The 25,641-nt window shown below is 35.2% G+C and overlaps 1 protein-coding gene and 1 pseudogene across 3 annotated transcripts in view; both read left to right on the forward strand.

The window, feature by feature from the left end:
* Positions 1 to 25,641, forward strand: part of LOC120878903 (CUB and sushi domain-containing protein 3-like) — a 1,427,768-nt gene that overhangs the window by 468,241 nt on the left and 933,886 nt on the right. The window lies entirely within an intron of this gene.
* LOC120879105 lies at positions 1,035 to 17,494 on the forward strand (annotated as a pseudogene).

Raw genomic sequence — 25,641 nt, forward strand, 5'->3', positions numbered from 1 at the left:
CAATGGAAAAAAAGACAGCCATTTCAATAAGTAGTACTTGGAAAGCTTGATTACTGCATGTAAAAGAATGAAACTTAAGAGGGGCAAGAATAAATTAGGAGTTTGGAATTAACAGATGCATGCTAATATATTATTAAGTAAACAACAAGTAGTTACTGAATAGCACAGGGAACTATATGCACTATCTTGTAATTACCTACAATGGAAAAGAATCTGGAAAACTGAATTAACTGAATCACTTTGCAGTATACCCAGAAGATTGTAAAATAGATATATTTGAAAAAAGAAAAGAAAAAAAAGGAATGAAAGTAAAATATTTTCTAACAGTATATACAAAAATAAATTTAAAATTGATTAAAAACAAAAATGTAAGCCTGGATTCTATAACACTTCTAGATGTTGACATAAATAGCACCCATATGTATTTCGATCTGCCATCTAGGGTAATGGAAATAAAAGCAAAAATAAACACTTTTGCACAGCAAAGGAAAGCATAAACACATGAAAGACAACCTACAGAATGTGAGAAATATTTGCAAGTGATGTGACTGAAAAAAAGATTAAATTCCAAAATATACAAATGGCTCATACAGCTCAATATTTAATAAAAAAATAAAAAATGAACAGTAGACCTAAATAGACATTTCTCAAAACAAAAACAAAAACAAAAAACACAGATGGCCAATAAGTACATGAAAAGATGCTCAACATCACTAATTATTAAAATAATGCTGATGAAAACTATAATATGATGACATATCACCTGATACTAGTCAGAATAGACACTGTGAAAAAAGTCTAGATGATAAATGCTGAAGAATGTGTGGAGAAAAGGAAACCTCCTACACTGTTTGTAGGAACATATATTGGTACAACTACCACAGAAAACAGTGGGAGTTTGCTAAAAAAAAATTAAAAACAGAGTCTCTACCATTTGATCCAGGAATCCCAGTCTGGGTCATAAATCTGTAAAAGGCAAAGCTTTAATTAAAAAAGATATTTGCACCCCAATGTTCTTAGAGATACTATTAACAATGGCCAAGGTATGGAAGAAACCTGAATATCCATTGACATATGAATGTATAAAGAAGATATGATATCTTTAGTTTTGTTTTCTACAATTCTGGAGACATGGAGAATGAAGTAGATTAAGAAAAAATGGTGAGAAAAGACCAAATGAATGAATCTGAAAGTGGTTAAATATACTGATTTAGAAAAATATGAAATAAATATTGACAGTGACCATTTGGTAAAAATATATTTAAGTCAGTTACACTTAGAATAAACACTAAGAATAAACATTATCTCAAAAAACCTAAGCGCTAAGACAGAGAAAATAATTTGATTAAAATAAGAAAATATTCCATGCATTGTAAGTGGTTAAATAGTAAAAAAGAGAAAAAAGAATCATTAAGCAAAAGTATTTATTTCTAGATATTATTATTATAAAATAGGTTCAGTCCTGTTCAGTTGTGTCCAATTCTTTGCGACCCCATGAATCGCAGCACACTGGGCCTCCCTGTCTGTCATCATCTCCCGGAGTTCACTCAAACTCACGTCCATCGAGTCGGTGATGCCATCCAGCCATCTCATCCTCTGTCGTCCCCTTTTCCTCCTGCCCCCAATCCCTCCCAGCATCAGTCTTTTCTAATGAGTCAACTCTTCTCATGAGGTGGCCAAAGTACTGGAGTTTCAGCTTACATATGTAAACACACTAAGATAAAACTTAATTTTCTTACATACTTAATATCTCATTTTACTGATTTAGATTTTTATCTTAAATCTAAATTTCAAAGTTATTCTTCATTAATCTTGACTTTATTACTTTCTTGCTATTAATATTTGACATTGGTTTAATCTGCTTATTATTATTCATACAATTGTGCTATAGTCATCCTATTTCTTCTTTCTTTTAAAATTTTCCTTTTTATAATGGTGGCAATATATGGGCAGCCCCCTTGCCCCAGGGGTTTTCGTAGTAATTTCTTAAGCTTCTTTAAGATTTTCCAACAATTCTAAAGTTTTATATTTAAAATTGCTAGAATTTTAGATAAATTCAAAGAATTTGTTGGCTTATTTCACTTGCAACATGTTAACTTATAAGAAGCGGTTGCCACAAAATTCATGATTCAACTCTGAATAAGAGTCTGCTCAAATAGAATGCCTTAAAATTGCCTATTCTGACAATATATTTATACTTTAAGTACTACCTTCACACACACACACACTCTTTTTCTCTCGAATGATCACTTGTTTATGCATATAGTCAGGGAAAATAATATGTATATATTCATTTATTGATTACCCACCTTTTGTCAAACACAGTAGTGTTTTGTCAAACACACTAGTAGTGTTTAGTAAATGAAAGTTGCTCAGTCATGTCTGACTCTTTGTGACTCCAAGGACTGTATAGTTCATTCCAAACCCAGGAATTGAACCCAAGTCTCCCATGTTGCAAGTGGATTCTTTACCAGCTGAGCCACAAGGGAAACTCAGTGTTCAGTAAAAGAGGACAGAATTTATGACTAAATGGGGAGTGGTTTATATGAATTATTTTTGCATACTAAAGAGTTTAATATTTAAATAAATGTATTTTCAGCAGCAAAAGATTTAAATAAAATCCTTAGACTCAGATGTAAATAGCTACTGGTTTGAGGACTATCTTTGCAAATATGTCATATTATAGGAGAAAAATCCTAGTAGACTTTGAAGGAGGGCTAAGGCTGTGTTGAACCTTCTGGTCAATATTCCTGAGAGAGGCATGGGATAGTATAAAGTGCTGATGTTTTGGAAACTGACAAACCTAAATTCAAGCCCTATTTTACTCTTAGTCATGTGTCTATGAATAGCTAGTTAAACTATTTAAGTTTTTCCTCATTTAAAAATTGAATAGTCATAGGATTTTTTTCTGTTTGATTTAAATGAAAAATATTTACTGATTGTCTAAACTAGGACTTGTGTCTCTAAATATACTATGGGACATATTCCTTGTCTTCATGATAGTAAGAGAATATCCTCCTGCTCTTTTGGCCATTATTGATAGAATAAAGTAACCAGAGGTAGTAACAGACTAGAATTTTAGAATTCCATTTTAGAGCAGGGACAGTGACTTCCATTTAGACTGGATCATTACTGAAACATCTGGATATTAGGAGAATACAAGGACTAAAGGAATCTAGAAAATTTTCACTTAATTATTTTTCTACACCCTTTGTTTCCCAGGTAAACTCTTGGAGCAAAAGCATATAACCAAAGTCAGAATTCTCTTTTCCTTTACTTACCATTTCAAGAAGAAGTAAATATTAATCTCAAATTATTAGGGAAAAAGTTCCTTTAGGAATCAGTCCTTAACATTGACTAGCCCAATTTCAGGCTGTTCTCTTCCAGTAGAAATACACAAAATGCCATTAATTCCTACTCCACCCATATCCAACTTATTATGGTATAGTATATCAGCATTACAAAGCAACATTTTCCTTTGTCCTGACCTGTTTGAGAATTTGAACCACCAGCTCTAATTTCTTCAGAGATAGTCCATGATTTTAAATGAACTTTGATGGCAGATTCTTTTTTTTATACTACGATTTAGTCATGTACATTAAAATCAGGGATGAAGGTAGATTTTGATTTATCCTCCCATGTGGCATATGTAAATAATGTTTGTGAGGCTTGTTTTTTCTCTGATTTGTAACAGGAATTAATAAAAGTTCAAACAAAGCTAGAATCCAAAGCATGACCAGTTTGAAAAGGCTGGAAGAGAGGGAAGGATGAATTAGAAGTTTGGGATCAACAGATACACGCTACTATATATATATGTCTAAGGGGAACCAGTGGCTCTAAGAATCCACCTGTGGTGCAGGAGGCACAGGAGATGCCGGTTTGATCCCTGGATCTGGAAGACCCTCTGGAGAAGGAAATGGCAACCCATGCCAATTTTCTTGCTCGGAAAATCCCATGGACAGAGGAGCCTGGCAGACTATAGTCCATAGGGTCTCAAAGAGTCAGACATGATTGAGCAACTAAAGACAGGAACATATGTGTGTGTGTGTGTGTGTATGTATGTATGTATGTATAGACATATATATGTGTATATATGTTATTGATAGATAACAAGGATCTATTGTATAGCACATGGAACTATATTCAATATTGTGTAATAAGCTGTAATGGGAAGAATGTTAAAATGAAAATGTGTGTGTGTGTGTGTGTGTGTAACAGAATCACTTTGTTCTGTACCTGAAACTAACACAACATTGTAAATCAACTATACTTCAATTAATTTTTTTTTAAAGACTGAAATTAAATGCATTGGAAAGAATTCTGTTAAGTAAAATCTCCCTTTCTGATTGGTCAAAAACATATTTAATCTTATTCATATTTTAAATAATATGTATCATCTGTTTCTTTCCTTTTTTATTAAAGTGAAATTCTCTACCACAGCCCTTTCCTCACTTTTTACTTCATCTTTCCATAATAAACTATAGGTAGGGTTTACATCTAATACTGAAGAGTACTTTTTCCCTCTAAGACATATGCTAAAACCTTTAAAATCCTCACAAAATTCTTGAAATTCTTGTAAAACTTATGGATGAAGAACCTGAAACTTAAAATATGAATCATCCTCTCTGTCCCTGAGCTAGTATATGCCAGAACTGAAATATGAAACCTAGTCTTCACCCTGATATCACATTACTCAAAATGAGTGTAATTTCTTTCCTAATGCATTGCAAGTCTTGGACTTTGATCCCAATATACTGTAAAATAAACAAGTAAAACATAGACTTGACTATTTTACTGCTTATCATTATGCTGTAACACAAAAGACAGAGCAAAATGATTTGCTTTTGTCTGGGATTTTGGTTTATAGACAAGAAAGAACAGAGCAAAAGTCTCCATGCTTTTCAAATTTGCAGCCTATCAGGAAAAAATTGAGTATGCATGGTCAGTATATGTTTGCTTAATTGTTTATTCATTTATAAAGTATCTGTATTTAATATTATACAGATATTTAATATTATATAAAATATGTGACAACATAATATATATTATAAAATATTACAATAATATATCAAGGAATATTTAACTATATAATATATAGCAATACTAATAAATCATATGCATTTCACAAGTGATATAGAGACTACTGATTCTAAATTATGTGAATTTGATTCATAATTTCAGCTATATAATATCTCTTAAACCTTACTGCTGTCTTAATGAAGGGTTTGAAGGAACAGCAGGCTATTTTTGTCCCTCATCCCTTGTATCTTATTTGGATTTTAATGACATTGAACAACATTTTGATGTACTTGAAACTTAAAATAACAAGATAACTCTTTGGTAGAATAATTTTATGGTTTTATTGTTACAAACTAGAGGTGACCTAAGAAATTGCCAACATCCATTGAATCATCGAAAAAGCAAGAGAGTTACAGAAAAACATCTACTTCTGTTTATTGACTAGGCCAAAGCTTTTTTTTTTTGACTGTGTGTATCACAAAAAACTGTGGAAAATTCTTAAGAGATGAGAATACCAGACGACTTGACCTGCTTCCTGAGAAATCTGTATGCAGGACAAGAACCATAGAACTGGACATAGAACAACAGACTGGTTTCAAATCTGGAAAGGAGTACATCAAAGCTGTATATTTTCACCCTGCTCATTTAACTTCTATGCAGAGTACATCATAAGAAATGAGGGGCTGGATGAAGCACAAGCTGGAATCAAGATTGCAGGGAGAAATATCAATAACATCAGATATGCAGGTGACACCACCCTTATGGCAGAAAGTTAAGAGGAACTAAAGAGCATTGCCAGGGTCCAGCCCCGGTGGATCCAGGGTAATTTGAAGCAGGGACAGAGTCGGCATCTAGGGAAGGACTATTTAATTAGAAAAGAGAGATTAGGAAAGAATAGTGTAGTAGGAAAATTAGTGGAGAAAAGAGGCTGATATTCCTTGGTTTACACAGAAAGCTAATAAAGTCTCAAGACAAGAAAACTTGCACCATCTACGTTAGGCCACAGGTGCCTGCTTGAATAGCAGAGGGTGCCCCGCCTTGGGCTCCCTCTCGATGGGTCTTAGAAGCCCAGGCAAATAAATAGACACGGAGAGCCTCCGCATTCCAAGGGATCAGCCTGAAAAAGAGAGGGAGGGAGAGGGAGAGAGTTGACACGGGGGAGGCCAAGCTTGTGCAAAAACCCCATAACTTTATTTTTAAAAGGTATTTATATATCCTAAGTTTTACGTAATGGAAGATACAGAGTCATGCAGGGGCAGCAGTCCTGACCCTTTCTGTATATCTTTTTGTATACAAAAGGTCTCAGGTGATTTACATTATCTTCTGGCCAAGAGGCCTGTTAACACTTTATGGCTCTCTTCTGTAATGAATGTTAATCTCATTTCCCCTGAAGTGTTTTTCTTTAATCTGCATCACCCTCAAAGCACTAAAGTTACATCCCTATAGAACAATGGTGCAGTGGGTTATAACAAAGAAGGTACTTAACTCAAAGATCTATGTTGCTACTTTTTTTTTTTCCCTATATACCAACTATATCAACAAATAAAAGATATGGAAATTTGGCAGCAAGTATTGGCTCAACAAGTGAAACCCTTAATCAGTCCTATTCTAATGATTTTGACTCCTCAGAAGCCCCTACATTCCTAGGATGTTTTGAGCTTCGAGGCCGCAAACAATCACATGCACAGCTCTAAGAGTCCTGTAGGCAGGCTAGAAAGCCATCAGAGGGGATTTTGGATTGAAACACTCTTATTATGCCCAGAAGACTTATTATCTAAAAGCTCTAAATTAACTTTTCCAGAAAAAGTTGGTGGGGGGACAGCCCCTGTTAATGTCAGAAGCGTAAGTGGAAAGCATAATGCAGTACGGCAGGCAGACTCTGGTTTTGGGGTTAGATGCTCGAGAAAATCCAGCGAGGTTCCCTTAAGGCTGGACACGCCTTTGCCTGTCAGACACCTTAACCTCATGACCTTTGCAACGGGTGAGACTCCTCGTGCTGGCTCCCGGCAGAGCATCTTGATGAAAGTGAAAGAGGAGACTGAAAAAGTTGGCTTAAAGCTCAACATTCATAAATCTAAAATCATGGCATCTGGTCTCATCACTTCATGGCAAATAGATGGGGAAACAATGGAAATAGTGACAGACTTTATTTTTCTGGGCTCCAAAATCACTGCAGATGGTAACTGCAGCCATGAAATTAAAAGACACTTGCTCCTTGGTAGAAAAGTTATAACCAATCTAGACAGCATATTAAAAAGCAGAGACATTACTTTGCCATCAAAGGTCCATCTAGTCAACGCTATGGTTTTTCCAGTAGATGTGAGAGTTGGACTATAAAGAAAGCTGAGTGCTGAAGAATTGATGCTTTTGATCTGTGGTGTGGGAGAAAACTCTTGAAAGTCCCTTGGACTGCAAGGAGATCCAACCAGTCCATCCTAAAGGAAATCAGTCCTGAATATTCATTGGAAAGACTGATGCTGAAGCTCAAATCTCAATACTTTGGTCACTTGATGTGAAGAACTGACTTATTTGAAAAGACCCTGATGTTGGGAAAGATTGAAGGCAGGAGGAGAAGGGGATGACAGAGGATGAGATGGTTGGATGGCATCACTAACTCGATGAACATGAGTTTGAGTAAGCTCCGGGAGTTGGTGATGGACAGGGAATCCTGGCATACTGCAGTCCATGGGGTTGCAAAGAGTCAGACACGACTGAGCAACTGAACTGAAGAAACAGCACATCCACCTATTTATTTATTGCCAAAAAAATGTGGCTTGTTAAAATCTAACCAAGCCAAAGCACTGTGTTTGGTATTTATTTACTGATACCTAATTAGTTTATATCTAAAGACTTTAGATTATCAATTATATGATTGTATGTTTTTTACTCATTGTGGAAGATACACCAGGAAAACAGACAGTTTACAAATAATTGTTGTATGAATACTTTATTACACTTACTAAGTTGTACTATGTTGAAAAGCATTCAAGCGAAACTTACAGTTGGTCTTCTCTATGGTACGTAATTTTGTCTTGTCAAGCAACATTTTGTCAGTATGATAGAATAGATCCAGGGTATTTCCTAGACATGCAGAGATGGGATGGTTTCAGTGACAGTGCTATAATTCCTCTTTCAAAACAGAGGAGAATAAAGTCCTAATCTGTGGAGTGTTCCAATTCCATAGTCAACCAAACTAGTAACCTGTCACTGAATATGAAGAGATATGCAAGTTCTCACAAGCTGGACTGGGAGGGTCAAGCTCACCATTGGATAGCTGTATTTTCTTCTTTTATTAAATACCATTTACTAGTTTCATTAATAACTTAGTTTTATCCTGTAGTATTATTAATAAAAATATCATATACTTTTGAAGAGTAAGGTAGAGCTTAAATAAATTAAGAAGAAATGTGTCTTTTTAAAGAATCTCAAGTTTTGTGGAACTTGTTTATTATTACCTTATGGGTTTCTTGCTCTGTAAAACATGTTAAGTAGATCATACATTAAACAAAGTGAAACAGCAAAATCAGAACAATTTATACATACTTTTTAGCAAAATGGAAAAAGTAGGAACTTGTTGATACATACTAGTTGTAGTCATAAATTTATTTTTAATTCAATCCACCTTATCAAGGGCTACTTTCAGTAATTACCTAAGCTACTTAACAGTGTTTGAGGATGAAGAAAAAAAAATGTTGTCATGTAAAGCTATTGAAATGATTTAAAAATACTGATTATAATAAGCCTCTACCATTATAATTGTCATTTAAGCAGTGAATTTTAGATAACTCCTTTAAATATTACAAAATATAAGAGTATTTGAGTCTATTAATATACAGTTAAAATAAATACTTCTACAATATTACATTTATTGATTTAAAAAAAATCTATAAACATAAATTACATCTAAAGAAAGTAGGATATCTTCACCTAAACAAATGCAGTGGAAGGATGTTGGGTTTGTAAACACATCTTTCCAGTAAATAAAGAGGTGAAAATGCTGTGACATGGGTCAGTAGTTTCCAGACTGATTTATTGAGCACAGCAGGTGGCTAATGATCAGCCTTACAAGATGGTGTCCCTGAGCAGTGTGCTTGTTTTCTAGGTCAGGGTTTTAATTTTCAAAGGAAATCAAGTGTATACATAAGTAGTGAGTCTGACATAGATTGAGTTGCATTTTCATCACCAAATTAAATATAAATCTGATAATGCAAAAAAATATATATGCTAAATATCAAACCTGCTATTTTCAGCATAAAATATAACATATATTTTAAATCAGTAGAGTTTTCAAATGAATATCCATGCAGTGAAGATATTCTTTGACTAAATAACTTTAGCCCCACAGAATTAACATTATCAGTTGGATAAAAAGTAGGATGGAAGGCAGAATTTGTTGTTCCATCACTAAGTCATGTCCAACTCTTGGCGACACCATGGACTGCAGCATGCCAGACTTACCTGTCCTTCACTGCCTCCCAATGTTTGTTCAAGTTCATGTTCGAGTTGCTATGCCATCTAACCATCTCATTGTCTGCCACCTTTTCTCCTTTTGCCTTCAATCTTTCCCAGCATCAGTGTTTTTTCCAATGAGTTGGCTCTTCGCATCAGGTGGCCAAAGTATTAGAGCTTCAACTTCAGCATCAGTCCTTCCAATGAATATTCAAGGTTGATTTCCTTTAGGAAAGGAAGGCAGGATATTCTATCCTTATTGTACAAATTGAAGGGATTTAGGAAAATCTGAATTCTAATCTCAATTAATCATTATAAGGTATATGGCTTTGTTTTCTTTTGTCATTACCTTTCTTTTCAGATTTATGAAAACAGTCAAAATTTTATTCAAATTATTTCTTATTTATAAGTTGGGCTTTAACAATATGACAATCAGAATCCACTAAATATGTAATAAAGTATACCTACTTTCATATTTATGTATGTAAACCACCTCCAAAAGTAGAAAATACTTTTGTATAGCTTCAGATGAATTCAGTGAACACAGTTTGGCAAAACAAATTCCCAGACCATAGGTTTGGGAATAAGTATGAATATGTATATGTATTTCTTGAAGATATGTCAATGACTACATAGTGAATGTTATCTGTATGAAAACAATTTGAATGCTTGGGGTCAGCTTAATAAGTGATCACTAAAAATATCTAAAAACTGAGTATGGAACAGATACCTTTAAAAATAGGCATATAATAACTGAAAATAGTTAAAAATAGAAAGTAATAGAAAAATAGTAGAACAATAATATTAAAAAGAAGAATTTAAAAACAAATTGTTTAATAGGAGTTTTAATTACTTTTCAACTTTAAATAAATGGAATGGTAAAGAACTAAGTTTCATTAACTATATATATATATATGAATATATTAAAAGTTAATTACAATTACAATTATTAGATATCTGCCTAAAGGGAGAATTCTTGGGTTTATATCAGGAGATTTGTGGATGAGTGTACATCTACATATCTTAAAGTATTTATAATTTTTGTTGATCCTTTTACAGAGTGTTTGATACCCCACTAACTTTTCATTAACTTATTTGTGTGTCCCAATTATACTGAGTAAATGTGCTTATCAAATATCAAGAATACATGAAAACTAAACCAGTTGTTCGGAAAAGCAAGAGTTCCAGAAAAACATCTATTTTGCTTTATTGACTATGTCAAAGCCTTTGACTGTGTGGATCACAATAAACTGTGGAAAATTCTGAAAGAGATGGGCATACCAGACCCCCTGACGTGCCTCTTGAGAAACCTGTATGAAGGTCAGGAAGCAACAGTTAGAACTGGACATGGAACAACAGACTGGTTCCAAATAGGATAAGGAGTACATCAAGGCTGTATATTGTCACCCTGCTTATTTAACTTATATGCAGAGTATGTAATGAGAAACACTGGGCTGGAAGAAGCACAAGCTGGAATCAAGATTGCCGGGAGAAATATCAATCACCTCAGATATGCAGATGACACCACCCTTATGGCAGAAAGTGAAGAGAAACTAAAGAGCCTCTTGATGAAAGTGAAAGAGGAGAGTGAAAAAGTTGGCTTAAAGCTCAACATTCAGAAAACTAAGATCATGGCATCCAGTCCCATCACTTCATGGCAAATAGATGGGGAAACATTGGAGATAGTGGCTGACTTTATTTTTATTTTTTGGCTCCAAAATCACTGCAGATGGTGATTGCAGCTTTGAAATTAAAAGATGCTTACTCCTTGGAAGGAAAGTTATGAGCAACCTAGATAGTATATTAAAAAGCAGAGACATTACTTTGCCAACAAAGTTCCATCTAGTCAAGGCTATGGTTTTTCCAGTGGTCATGTATGGATGTGAGAGCTGGACTATAAAGAAAGCTGAGCACCAAAGAATTGATGCTTTTGAACTGTGTTGTTGGAGAAGACTCTTGAGAGTCCCTTGGACTGCAAGGAGATCCAACCAGTCCGTCCTAAGGGAAATCGGTCCTGGGTGTTCATTGGAAGGACTGATGTTAAAGCTGAAACTCCAGTATTTTGGCCACCTGATCCGAAGAGCTGACTCATTTAAAAAGACCCTGATGTTGGGAAAGATTGAAGGTAGGAGGAGAAGGGGACAACAGAGGATGAGATGGTTGGATGGCATCACTGACTCAATGGACATGAGTTTGGGTAAACTCCAAGAGTTGATGATGGACAGGGAGGCCTGGCATGCTGCGATTCATGGGGTCACAAAGAGTCAGACACGACTGAGTGACTGAACTGAATTGAACTGAAACCAATTGCTTAAAATTAAAATAACTTTTTGAGAAGAGTCCATTTGAACTGTATGAACAGTTAATCCCATCTGTTTCTTTCCCATCCATTCCAAACTGTAGGAAACTATCAGTTTGTTTGTTTTCTGTCTCTGCCTCATATTTCCTTTTCTGCTCTAATTCCTAGAACCTCACCTAGGACTTAATTCTCAAACTGACAAATTTGCTCTGCACTGTGATTCAAACAGTTGTGTTGGATGACTAGTATCCATGTGGATGATGGTCCCTCCAACACTCTAGTACAGTCTATTTGACACTAAAGTTCATCCTGTACATAAAGCTGATGCAGAAACCCCTGAAATAATAAAGATGTTTAAGGGAGGGATTATGTTTCAAAATATAAGAATAGTGTGCACAAGATTCCAAACATTAGACAGCAGGGAAATAGGAAACGGTAAAAGAACTGAGGAGAAGCAGTCCTAGAGATGAAAAGAAGTAACAGTTATGGACTCATGGACAAGAAGAGAAGCAGGTATTGGAGTTCCAGGGGGGCAACTGCACATTTTTTGCATTATCATTTGTTAGAATCTCTTTTTCTTCCTTGTTCATTAAAAAAAAAAAACAAATATAAGATATTTCTTTATAATATATATTACTTCTTATGAAGTATATGATTACTGTAGTTTAAAAGCAAAGATTTTAATAGGCACAAATAAATAGGAGAAGTATCACAATTTTTCCTGTGGTTAATTTTATTTTGTAACCAATTAAGTAAGCTCAGGTTTATGGTATTCTGTTAATGATCTGCAGCTCTGAGTCCCACATTAACCTTGGCAAGAAAACAAGGCCCTGTAGTCTTTATAACCTACTGCTTGGTTAATTACCCTTAATTAACTTGTATATCTTATTAAAAGCAAAAAAGTGTTACATTTGACTCTATCTTCTGCTGAGTCCCTCGCTGCTTCCCAGATATGTCTTCTGCTTTCCTCTGCAGTTCAAATAGAAAATTCCTGTTTCTGTTTTCAGTGTAAATGTTGCCAATTGAAACCTGGAAGCAAAGGTGATACCCCGGATCTAAATCCGTTTCTCTCTTTGTTCTCTGTATGTCAGACTTTTTAAAGAATAACTGATGTTTCCAAAGTGATTCATGGTTCAAAAATTCAAGTTAGTTAGCAAGTAATATCACATCTTCCATATATCTACTATCTCAGGTTCTTTTTTTTTTTTTTCCAGATTTCAGCCAGTAGCCACTTTTAAAATTTAATAAGAGACAAAGGGATTTCAAACACAATTTTAAGTAGTAGCTTTCTTTCAGTCAATTAGCAGTTAGCAAAAATAGCAGCAGGGAAAATTGTATCTAATTTATGTATTTATTGTAACAAAGGCAGTATCTGTAAAGTAGGAGGAGAAATGGGTAGACTGATGATTGATTATGGATGTAGGATGCAATAATTGAAGGATAGCTATTATCAGAGCATGATGATCAGACAGTTCTGTATGATGCCAAATCAGAAACAAATCTTTCCATTTGCCAAGTGCTAGATTTATGTCTCAAAACACAACTCTGATGTATTTTGTTTCATGCAGTGATGGGAATGAAAATGTGGGGTTATAACTACAAATTAGATAGAATCTGACACAAAATAAAATTATCTAGTTTGCTTTGAGTTACCTAGAGAGATGAACCTTTGTGCTTTTACTGTTAATTTCTAAACTATTTAAATTTTTAACCATTATGAACGTCTCTGGGGAGTCATAAGTAGACTCTTTGCTATGTATTGTAAAGCATTAATGTTGCATTATGTAATTTCTTGAATAAATTTGCTAATTTCCAGGTGATTACAGCTCTCCTTACCTTTTGCTATGGTAGCTATAATGTAATTTGTTAATTATTATTTGAGAATGCCTCTAAATCATTTATTGAAGTCTATATTATCTCCAGTGTGCTTTAATTAAAAAAAAAAAACTATTTCATTGTGTAGAAATTTTTTGTACATAGCATTAAATTTTTAAATAAAAAACCAACCATAGAGAAAAAGTATAATTTTTGGCTTCTTTAGTATTGTCAAATAAGTGAAGCCATAAGAAGACACTAGATTTTAGTATCACTAGGGAAGCTGCTTCTTTAGATTTATAAAATCAGTTTAATTAAAGTAGAAATAATTCTTAAGGGAACATTTGACCATAAAATTGTAATATAAATATGTCAATGTTATTTTTTAATCAACTCAGCATCTTTAAGCATATAATTTTAGTTATGCATATTTTTAGCATTGATATTTGAATGGAAACAGCTGAATTTACATATTCTAGATCATATGTCAATATTAGACAAACTGAACTTAACTAGACAGCTTTATTTCCAATATTTCTCTCTGTTATTCTGGATTAGAGGTTAATTTTTTTCCTTGTTGGTTTGAAAGAAAAAGCAATCAAAGACAGACCTCTAAGAGATTCACCTAGAACCAGCAAGAGAATTTGTGTGACTGAGAATAAACTTTGGCTATTTAAAGCCCTTGAAACAGTAAAGTTATTTGTTACTAGTCTAGTCTATTCATATAATATTATGCTTGAATTTTATTTAAAGTATAAAAGTACTGGAAATATTTAAAGTTCAGGCCATATACTAATGGAACACAGAATATCTGGTGTTCTAAACTAGCTAATATTTCAGAGGAAATTTGTTTACTGATTAAAAATAATAAAAATAAAGAAATTATATCATTATTTTCAAGTTTTCCTGATAAAATATGATGAAATTTACTTCAGAGAAACTTGTGTACCCAATTATGTGAATTTTCAATGGAATTTTAGTATTTTAACCACAGTATTTCCATATCAATAAAACTGTTTATTTTTGTGACAATGGGTTCAGTTTAAAGAAATCTCTATCAAATTATTAAAATATTCTACTTAAAGGTAAAAAAAAGCTCAGTTTTGTTTAGTGATTCCATAATAGGAAAAACAAAATGAGGAAATTTTGTTAAGTTTTTGCTTACGAAGTGTTGACAAAATGTATATTACTATTTAGTTTATTACTTCAGCTATCAACCAAAAAGAGCACTGTTTTATTTTTTTTTTTAATTTCATATCCTAAATACTCAGCCTTGAAGTACTTCATTCTATTCACTCCTTTGCATTTAAAAGTAGTAGTTGTTTTGAAGTAGTTATTATATATGTATGTAGGAGGATACAATTTTTAAAACTTTTATTCTGGTTATGGAACTTTGGATTCTTGATTGTCTTCATGTGTAGATATTTTCTTTCATATTTATTAATATTACTTATAACTGAAAATTCTTTTATGGATATTTAAATAAAATTATTCATAGATAAGTTGATTGTGTCTTTTCTAATTTATGATTTGAGTAATAATACATGATGATTATATGACCCAAATTCAAGTTCTTAAATATTATTTATGAGTTGTTATAAATCCATCATCTAGTAACTTTTAAATTAGAGACAATCTCACTTTGTTGTCACAGATTGCCTGGGGAATATACATTTTTTTGAGTGAAATAAAAGACCTAAATTTTCTTTTTAAAGTATAAATTGATGTTAAAGTTTCTATTCAGTTCAGTTTTAAGAAAATTGTTTAAATTGTATTCTATACTACTATGCAGTTCTAAGATCGATGATAAAGATAGACAAGCTCTCTGTTTGCTTGGATTTGATGTTCTAAAGGAAGGGCTTCTGAAATCACTACATTAGTAAATAAAGGAAACAGCTTCAAAAGCAGAAAAAATGTAAATATTAAAGTGGCATAATGTGCTAGAGTGGGGAGGGTGTGTTACGGGTCAACCAACTACAGTCATGTGCGTGCCCGTGTGCTCAGTCATGTCCTACTCTTTGTGACCCTTTGGACATCACCCCGCCAGACTCCTCTGTCCATGGCATTCTGCAGGCAAAAATACTGCAATGGGTTGCCTTTTCCTCCTCCAGAGGATCTTCTGAGTCTCCTGTGTTTCCTGCATTGGCAGACAGATTTTTTACCCCTGCGCCACCTGGGAAGCCCAGTATAGTTATATTTGAGGACTGAATTCTTGATTGAATAATGAAGATGAGGCTAACTAACCAGAGGACCACCTGGGGAAATGGCATTCAAGCTCAGCGAATGTTAACTGCAAAGGCCCTGTGATGGCAAATAATTTCCCATGTTTAAGGAAAAAGAAACATGGGAAAAAGAAATCTCTATCAAATTATTAAAAAATTCTACTTAATAGATAAAAAAAAAAAAGGTCAGTGCGACTAAAGTGTGGTGAAGGAAAAGTTGTTTTGTATGAGATGAGTGAGAAGGGTGGACCAAAACCAGAATTTCTAGGTCTTCTGAAGACTGAGTAAGGAGTTAAAATTTAATTCAATGTTAATGAAAAGTAAAGCTTGGTAGTGACATGTCAGTTGGAAAAAGAATACTTTGGCAGCTGGGTAAGAAGCAGTTTGTAAGAATGCTTGGTAGAATCAAAAAAAGAGACTACAGCATCGTCTGTGTGAGAACATGGGCACCTGTCTGTTATCATAAGAGCAGAAATTTTGAAAAAATGAACAAATTTAGGATGGATTTTAGAGGCAGAAGAAGATTTGCAAATTCATTGGGATTCTGGGAGTGAGGAGAATAGAGAATTAAAAGATGACACTTAAACATTTGACAGACTCGTGAGTGATGGTGCCATTTGATGTGATGTATTGAGGAATAGGGGTTTCCCCAGTGGTGGCTCAGTGGTAGAGAATCTGCCTGTGATTCAGGAGAAGCAGGAGACTTGGAAGATCCCCTGGAGAAGGAAATGGCAAACTACTCCAGTATTTTTGCCTGGGAAATTCTATAGACAGAGGAGCCTGGCAGGCTACAGTTGCTAGGGTTGCAAAAAGTCAGACACGACTGAAGTGACTGAGGATGCATACACACACTTAAGAATAGAGGAAAGACATACTTGTGAAGAGGACATTAAAAATTCTGATTTGGAGAGGGGCTGGGGCAGGGGCATTGGGGTGGGTGTGGTGGTGGGGTTCCCAGTGGCTGAGTGGGCAGCGGTCTTGAGACGATTTTGCAGGTCCTCTGGCAGACCTCCTCCCCTCCCCAGCTGCAGAGGCCCTTAGGGCACTGGGACCCAGCCTGTGTAACATCGAGAGATTACTGCCCAAGTAGAACTCCAAGTTCAGTTCAAACTTGTATTGGTTGGTGCTGATGATACTGAAAGAATACATTCGTGCAAGATCATCTGACTGGTGAATTTGAGAAGTAAATTGTTGAGGTCCATCTCCTTGTGCTCCATACCAACAGAGGACCAATTAAGTTCAATGTATGGGATACAGCTGGTCAGGAGAAATTCGGTGAACTGAGAGTTGGCTCTTATATCCAAGCTCAGTGTGTCATTATTATGTTTGATGTAACATCGAGTTATGTACAAGAATATGCCTAACTGGCATAGACATCTGATAGAAGTGTATGAGAACATCTCCATTGTGTTGTGTGGCAACAAAGTGGATATTAAGGACCAAAAGATTAAGGCAAAGTCAAGTTGTCTTCCACAGAAAGAAGAATCTAGGTACTATCACATTTCTGCCAAAAATAACTAAAACTTTGAAAAGCCCTTCCTCTGTTTTGCTAGAAAACTGATCAGAGACCCTAACTTGGAATTTGTTGCCATGCCTACTGTCATCCCACCAGAGGTGGTCAGGGAGCCAGCCTTGGCAGCAGCAGTACAAGTACAATTTAGAGGTTGCTCAGACTGATGCTTTCCTGTGAGAAAGTGAAGCTGGGGCCCAACATCTGAAGTCTAATATTATAGGCAACTGTCCTGTGATATCAGTGGTACAGTGTGTTTGCCATTTTATTATATAGGGAAGCAGAACATGTGCTTCATCTTTGGATGCTGAAGGAGATGGATGGGCTTTGGAGTAAATATGGCAGTTAAAAAAATATCTTCATTGCTTCGACCTGCATATTTAGGTGTTTCGGAACACAGTTGTTTCTTCTTTGAGTTGCAAATATAAGACTGCTGTAGTCACATGACATATTGAGAGGTGGGATTTTGTTTTTGTCATTCCCATTCCTTTTTGTTTTGAATCAAAATAAAGTTGTATTTCAAATATCTTAAAAAGAAATTCTGATTCAGAGTTTGAGTTTAAGATACCTATTTGAAACCCAAGTGGGGATGTTGAGTAGAAAATTTGGATATAGTAGGTAGCATTGAAAAACAGGCAGCACTTGGACATGGACAGTGGGATTGTTGCTTTAGGTTCTGCTTTGGTACACTGCTCCATGAGGTCCAACTGCTGCGTTTGTTTCTGCTGTCATTGAACTTTTTCCCTGATAATGACACTTAGCAGAGTTTTGATCTTCTGTACTGATGACTGCTGCCACTTGGTTTTTCTGAGCATAAGCATTGTGTCCCCCAAACACTGTTTCCTCTGCTCTGGATTTAGTTTTGGTGGATTATCAGAGGTCTGCTGCATCCTCTCTGATATTCCATGAGAGATATGAACCTTGTGATGTTTGGAAGTATTTTCCTTCTTAAGTATCTGTAAAAGCTCAAGCTCTCCTAGGACAACACATACTGCTTCTCAAAGGAGTCATGGCAAACTGCATTGATACTGAGGGGTTGAGAATATTAGGATGCGAAGGGATTTTGACAATCTTGAAGTTCAGCTTATTGATTTTTTGTTGCCGGAAACTGTAATGAGGATGATAAGAGGTATATGAAATATAATGTTGGTATAATAGATAAAGACATTTAAATAAAATATAAACTATATTATGGGTTATAAGTTTATGAAGAAAAGTAAAACAGGGAAAAATGACAGAACAGTGAGGAGATAAAATTTTAGACATTGTGTTCAGCATTTAAACCAAGAAGGTATGGTAGGGAGAGTGAAGGAGAGAGCCTTGCAGGTACATTGGAGAAGGCATTCCAGGATAAAAGATTACTGCTGCTGCTGCTGCTAAGTTGCTTCAGTAGTGTCCACCTCTCTGCGACCCCATAGACGGCAGCCCACCAGGCTCCTCCGTCCATGGGATTTTCCAGGCAAGAGTACTGGAGTGGGGTGCCATTGCCTTCTCCAAAAGGATTACTAAGTGCTAGAATCTTGGTATACCTTATAATATACCTGAAATATTTTTTATTGTTAATCTGTTCCAAGTTGATTCAGGTAAATGGCTTACAAACCTCCTTTTTGAATTGTGGCAATATAGTCTATTTATGTTGTAGTCATAATACCCAACCCTGTTATAAGTAACTGAGGTAAATTGTGCTTAATTACTAGAAATATTTCTAGTAAAATCTATCTCTAAATTCTCATGTGAAAGTAAGTTTAGAGTGAAGTCCTTAAAAAATTCCCTCTTTTCACCATTTTTTTTTTTTTTACTGACAGGTAATGTTATTACACTTTATCTTTTCCTTGATGAGAAAAAATCGGTTGCTTTTTCTTGAAGGTTAGGTGTTGACCCTTAATGTAATTCAACATACATTTACTGAACACTTGTTATGTGCTTATGCTATGAACACTAAATTTCAAATGAACACCCAGCCTTCAGGAAATTATAGTATAGTTCAATGGCCAAGTTGGTTGTTAGTGTTTTCCCAAATACAGAATTTTCTTTGAAGTTAATATACAAGACTTTCAAATTCTTCTAACATAAATTTGCATTATACATACGGAAATAGAAGGTGGCCAATATATATCTGCTTATAAATTATTTGTGTGAAACTTTCATGTGTAAAGTCGAGTAACAGAAGATTTGAAGAGACAATAAAATTTAGGAATTTGCAGATAGAGCTCTTTGCAAAAAATAATTCAATTCAGTTTTTTAACATAAAAATAATATAAAATCTCTATAGAAAAGTTTTATTTTTGATATAATGGGAGAACTTGAACTACATATATTGTTTGACAGATATCCAGGGTATTGTTGGAGAAGGCAATGGCAACTCACTCCAGTACTCTTGCCTGGGAAATCCCATGGATGGAGGAGCCTGGTAGGCTACAGTCCAGGGGGTCCGGAAGAGTTGGACACGACTGAGCGACTTCACTTTCATGTTTCACTTTCATGCACTGGAGAAGGAAATGGCAACCCACTCCAGTATTCTTCCCCGGAGAATCCCAGGAATGGCAGTCTGGTGGGCTGCGGTATATGCGGTCACACAGAGTCGGAAACGACTGATGTGACTTAGCAGCAGCAGGGTATTGTGGTAATCTTAGGAAGTTTGTTTACAAAATTACCTCATTTGGAAATTAGAGGTGGAGTGGGAAGTAGTTTATCTATCTAGACTATGCACTTTTCTCACTGAATACAGGAGAAAGAATGAAATGACTCTGAGCCTTCCAGGCTAATGTAACCAACAATACCAAGAGTGTATTTTTCAACGTCAGAAGTATATAGCATTTACCTTGCAAAACATCACCTTCAAAAGGACTACTACATTTTGAGTATGTCTTCGGAAAATTATTAGAGTGCTTTACACTTGTAATGTTGAAGCTTTTCTAAACTTGAAAAAAAATTGAAGATAAAAATTTGGAAATAACCTCAGCTCACAACTCTTGTTTACCATTTTCTTCCATCAAATGTTATATACATTACTACTGCTAGATATGGAAGCTTTATTCTTGCAGAATTCTAAACTGCTGAAAAATTCAGTTCAGTTCAGTTCCTCAGTTGTGTCTGACTCTTTGCGACCCCATGAATCTCAGCATGACAGGCCTTCCTGTCCATCACCAACTCCCGGAGTTCACTCAGACTCACGTCCATTGAGTCAGTGATGCCATCCAGCCATCTCATCCTGGGTTGTCCCCTTCTCCTCCTGCCCCCAATCTCTCCCAGCATCAGAGTCTTTTCCAATGAGTCAACTCTTCGCATGAGGTGGCCAAAGTACTGGAGTTTCAGCTTTAGCATCATTCCTTCCAAGAAATCCCAGGGCTGATCTCCTTCAGAAAGGACTGGTTGGATCTCCTTCAGAAAGGACTGGTTGGATCTCCTTGCAGTCCAAGGGGCTCTCAAGAGTCTTCTCCAACACCACAGTTCAAAAGCATCAATTCTTCGGCACTCAGCCTTCTTCACTGTCCAACTCTCACATCTGTACGTGACCACAGGCAAAACCATAGCCTTGACTAGACAGACCTTAGTCGGCAAAGTAATGTCTCTGCTTTTGAATATGCTATCTAGGTTGGTCATAACTTTTCTTCCAAGGAGTAAGCGGCTTTTAATTTCATGGCTGCAGTCACCATCTGCAGTGATTTTGGAGCCCCCAAAAATAAACAGTGGACACTGTTTCCACTGTTTCCCCATCTATTTCCCATGAAGTGATGGGACCGGATGCCATGATCTTCATTTTCTGAATGTTGGGCTTTAAGCCAACTTTTTCACTCTCCACTTCACTTTCATCAAGAGGCTTTTTAGTTCTTCACTTTCTGCCATAAGGGTGGTGTCATCTGCATATCTGGGGTTATTGATATTTCTCCCGGCAATCTTGATTCCAGCTTGTGTTTCTAGAATGTTTAATTCTATCTTATATTGTAAATTGAGAGAATAGATGATACAGATCTCTAAATAAAGTATTTTGACATCTATAAGATGTTTAAATTGATTCACATGCCTAATACTTTATATTAAATAACTTAATGGATACCTATTAAATTGACTTGCCCTTTAGACAGTCAGAAGGGAACAGTTATTACTGAGCACAAGTCTATAATCTGCAAATACTCTTTTAAATTGGAAAATCTTAAATGTAATATAGATATGAACATATATGTTATTTTTTAAATTTATTTTTTTGGAAGACAATTGCTTTACAATGTTGTGCTGACTTTTGCCATTGCAACAGTGTGAATCAGCCATAAGTATACATATGTTCCCCCTTCTTGAATATCCCTCTCACCTCCCACCCCATCCAACCCCTCTAGGTTGTCACAGAGCACCAGGTTGAGCTGGCTGTGTTATATAGCAACTTCTCATTAGCTATCTATTTTACTTATGGTAATGCTACTATCTCAATTCATTCCGGTGGCATGGGTCAGAAACAGAAAAACAAATATCGTGTATTAATGCATATATATGGAAATCTAGAAAATGGTACTGCTGAACTTATTTGCAGGGCAGGATTAGAGATACAGACATACAGAGAACAGACTTGTGGACACAGTGGGGGAAGGGAAGGATGGAGCATTATATTTTTTATATGCTTTTTAAATTTTCAGCACTACTCTGTAAGCTTGGTGTGAACTTATTCTGGCTTTGACATTTGTGATTTTTACATCACTGAGAAAGTTGGCTAATTCTTTAATGCCATTTTCTTATTTAAGATAAGGCAGTCTTTTGTTTCTGATCCATTGCCTCTGACTCTGCTGGCAAGCTTATAAATCAGATCACCAACCATACATAATTTATTTACATAGGTTACTAAATATGCAGTATATAATACAAATATGTTTCAAACAGTATATCTGCATATCTTAAATTTAATAGATTTTAAGGTTTACAGAATAGACTGATATTTCTTTTTGTTATTTTTACTTTTCTTCTCATCAACTGAATATAATATATATCATGCAAACCAGATTTATTCATTATTACTTACATGTATGACTTCCAAGATGTATAAACCTACTTACCTTATTTTAGCAGTATAGGCTTTGACTATCTTACTTAATTTTTTTTAATTTCCTTTAAAATTAAGGGCAATTTCCTTAATAAAGCATCCTTGTTTTTGTTTCCTCCAGAGATAACTAGTTATATCTAATGTTAAAAATAAATCGTTTCATGAGAACATTCCATTGAGAGCTTTTTGTAAGGTGATGAGATGTAATGTGTTGTTGGGCATTATATGAAATGTTATGTAATGTGAAATGTTGTGACCTTTCTGTGTCATTTACTCTGTTATATCACATGGGTGTCAATATAACATAATCACTGAAAAGTCTCCTTAATCACAGTTTGTGTGGATTATAAACACTAAAGAAATATACTTCTACCCTTAAATTTTTACATTCCTTTATAAGCTCATTAAAAAAAATATGCTGACATCAAATCTTGTTTGTTTTGAAACCTCTGTACAACTGAAAATGTCAACATAAAAACATGTTATGTAAATGTGTTATAGAATATATCTTAGAGGAGACACTTTTATAATTAACATTTCATTTAAATGAAAATTTGATTCTGTGTGTGTGTACATGTACAAGAGCTATTATTTTTGGAGGAATATCTCTTACATGAACTCATAAACTACTTGTATCCCACAATATAACTTTTTTTTTCTGAAAGTGAAGCCAGTAGTCCATTTAATTGAGGATATTTATGGAGAAGGCAATGTCAACCCACTCCAGTATTCTTGCCTGGAAAATCCCATGGATGGAGGAGCTTGGTGGGCTACAGTCCATGGGTCGCAAAGAGTCGAACATGACTGAGCAACTTCACTTTCACTTTTCACTTTCATGCATTGGAGAAGGAAATGGTAGCCCACTCCAGTGTTCTTGCCTGGAGAATCGCAGGGACGGGGGAGCCTGGTGGCCTGCGGTCTATGGAGTCGCACAGAGTCAGACACGACTGAAGCGACTTAGCAGCAGCAGCAGCAGCATGTTGAATATTATTTACCTGAAATTTGGTTGACAACAAAATTATAAACGGAAATATTTATGATTTTAAACATAGATGAGTATACTCAAATTTATAAATTTATATGTCATCTTTCAAGCTGATAGAAGGGGAGACATAGATACAATATGCTTAAAATTGTACGATTGTATGTATTTGGTAAACATTTATTATTTAAACATATTCATAGAAATATACCATTAGTTCTATGATACTAATTCAGTGACTTTTCCTAATTCAAAGGAGATCATAGAACACTATACCATAAGGAATCAATTTTAAAACACATTCTGTTTTTAAAAATAGATTTAAAGAAGAACTTTTGGGGAAAAATTCAGTATTTTTATTGTAGCTATGCAATTGTGTATGTGAGTTAAAATATTAATACATAAAATTTATGCCTGAGAAGGGTGACTTTTATCATAAATTACACTTCAATAAACCTGACTTTAAGAAAGCAAAAAATAATTTTGAGAGATTTTGGCTTGCTAATTAATAACATTAAAATATAATATGTATATTTCTGTGATTAGAAGCAGAAAGTTGAAACAAATCTATTCTCCCAAAGAAAATGACAGAAAGTCATTTTAAATTATTTGAAAAGATTATTCTCCTTATAACTAGAGGAATTAAACCTCCACCTGCCCACCCCACCCCCCCAATTTTCTTGTGTTGCTCTGTAATAATTTCCCCCTTAACTCCACCCCTCAGCAACCAGTTATAACATCTGTATAGTCTTTCCTTTGTTCAGAATGTCATATGAAAATCATACAGTATGCAGACCTATAGTATGTGGCATGTGTATTCTTTCATTTACAGTGCTTTTGAGATTCATCTGTGTTGTTTTATGTATCAACATTTCATTCTTTTTATTGGTAATAGACTATTGAATGGATGTACCCCACTTTTGACTTTTTGCGATTATGAAAGAAGATGGCATGAGCATTTGTGTGCAAGTCTTTTTATGGCCATATATTTCAGTTCTCTTAGGTCAATGACTAGGAGTGAAATCACTGAGTGAATGTGTACTTAATTTTATAAGAAATTGCTGCACTGTTTTCCAAAGTGTCTCTGCCACACTGCATTCTATCAGCAATGTGTAAAAGTTCCAGTTGCTCTAAACCTTTCCAAACCTGAAATTTTTTGCCTTTGAAATGAAAATTATTTTAATTTGATGTGTCAGTTCAGTGTTATTTTCTAATTAGCTGCTTTCCTAAGTGGATGAATGAAAGTGACAGTTGCTCAGTCGTGTCCTACTCTTTGTGACCCCATGGACTGTAGTCCATGGAATTCTCCAGGCCAGAATACTGGAGTGGGTAGCCATCTCCTTCTCCAAGAAGTCTTCCTAACCCATGGATCAAACCTAGGTCTCTTGCATTGCAGGTGGATTATTTACCAGCTGAGTCACAAGGGAAGCCCTCCTAAATGGATAGTGGTATGTCATTTTAGTTTGCCTATTCTTAAGGATATTGCAAAAGTAGGAAGTCAAGACACATGGAGTAACTGGTAAATTTGGCCTTGGAATACGGAATGAAGCAGGGCAAAGGCTAATAGAGTTTTGCCAAGAAACGCACTTGTCATAGCAAACACCCTCTTCCAACAACACAAGAGAAGACTCTACACATGGACATCATCAGATGGTCAACACTGAAATCAGATTGATTATCTTCTTTGCAGCCAAAGATGGAAAGCTCTATACAGTCAGCAAAAGCAAGTCCGGGAGATGACCGTAGCTCAGATTGTGAACTCCTTATTTCCAAATTCAGATTTAAATTGAAGAAAGCAGGGAAAACCACTATCCCATTCAAGTATGACCTAAATCAAATTTCTTAGGATTATACAGTGGAAGTGAGAAAAAGATTTAAGGGACTAGATCTGATAGAGTGCCTGATAAACAATGGACGGAGGTTCGTGACATTGTACAGGAGACAGGGATCAAGACCATCCTCATGGAAAAGAAATGTGAAAGGCAAAATGGCTGTCTGGGGAGGCCTTACAAATAACTGAAAAGAAGAGAAGCGAAAAGCAAAGGAGAAAAAGAAAGATATAAGCATCAGAATGCTTAGTTCCAAAGAATAGCAAGGAGAGAAAAGAAAGCCTTCCTCAGAGATCAATGCAAAGAAATAGAGGGAAACCACAGAATGGGAAAGACTAGAGATCTCTTCAAGAAAATTAGAGATACCAAGGGAACATTTCATGCAAAGATGGGCTCGATAAAGGACAGAAATGGTATGGACCTAACAGCAGCAGAAGATATTAAGACGACGTGGCAATAATACACAGAAGAACTGTACAAAAAAAGC

Source organism: Oryx dammah, unplaced genomic scaffold (assembly GCF_014754425.2).
Source record: "Oryx dammah isolate SB20612 unplaced genomic scaffold, SCBI_Odam_1.1 HiC_scaffold_19, whole genome shotgun sequence".
Taxonomy (NCBI): Eukaryota; Metazoa; Chordata; class Mammalia; order Artiodactyla; family Bovidae; genus Oryx; species Oryx dammah.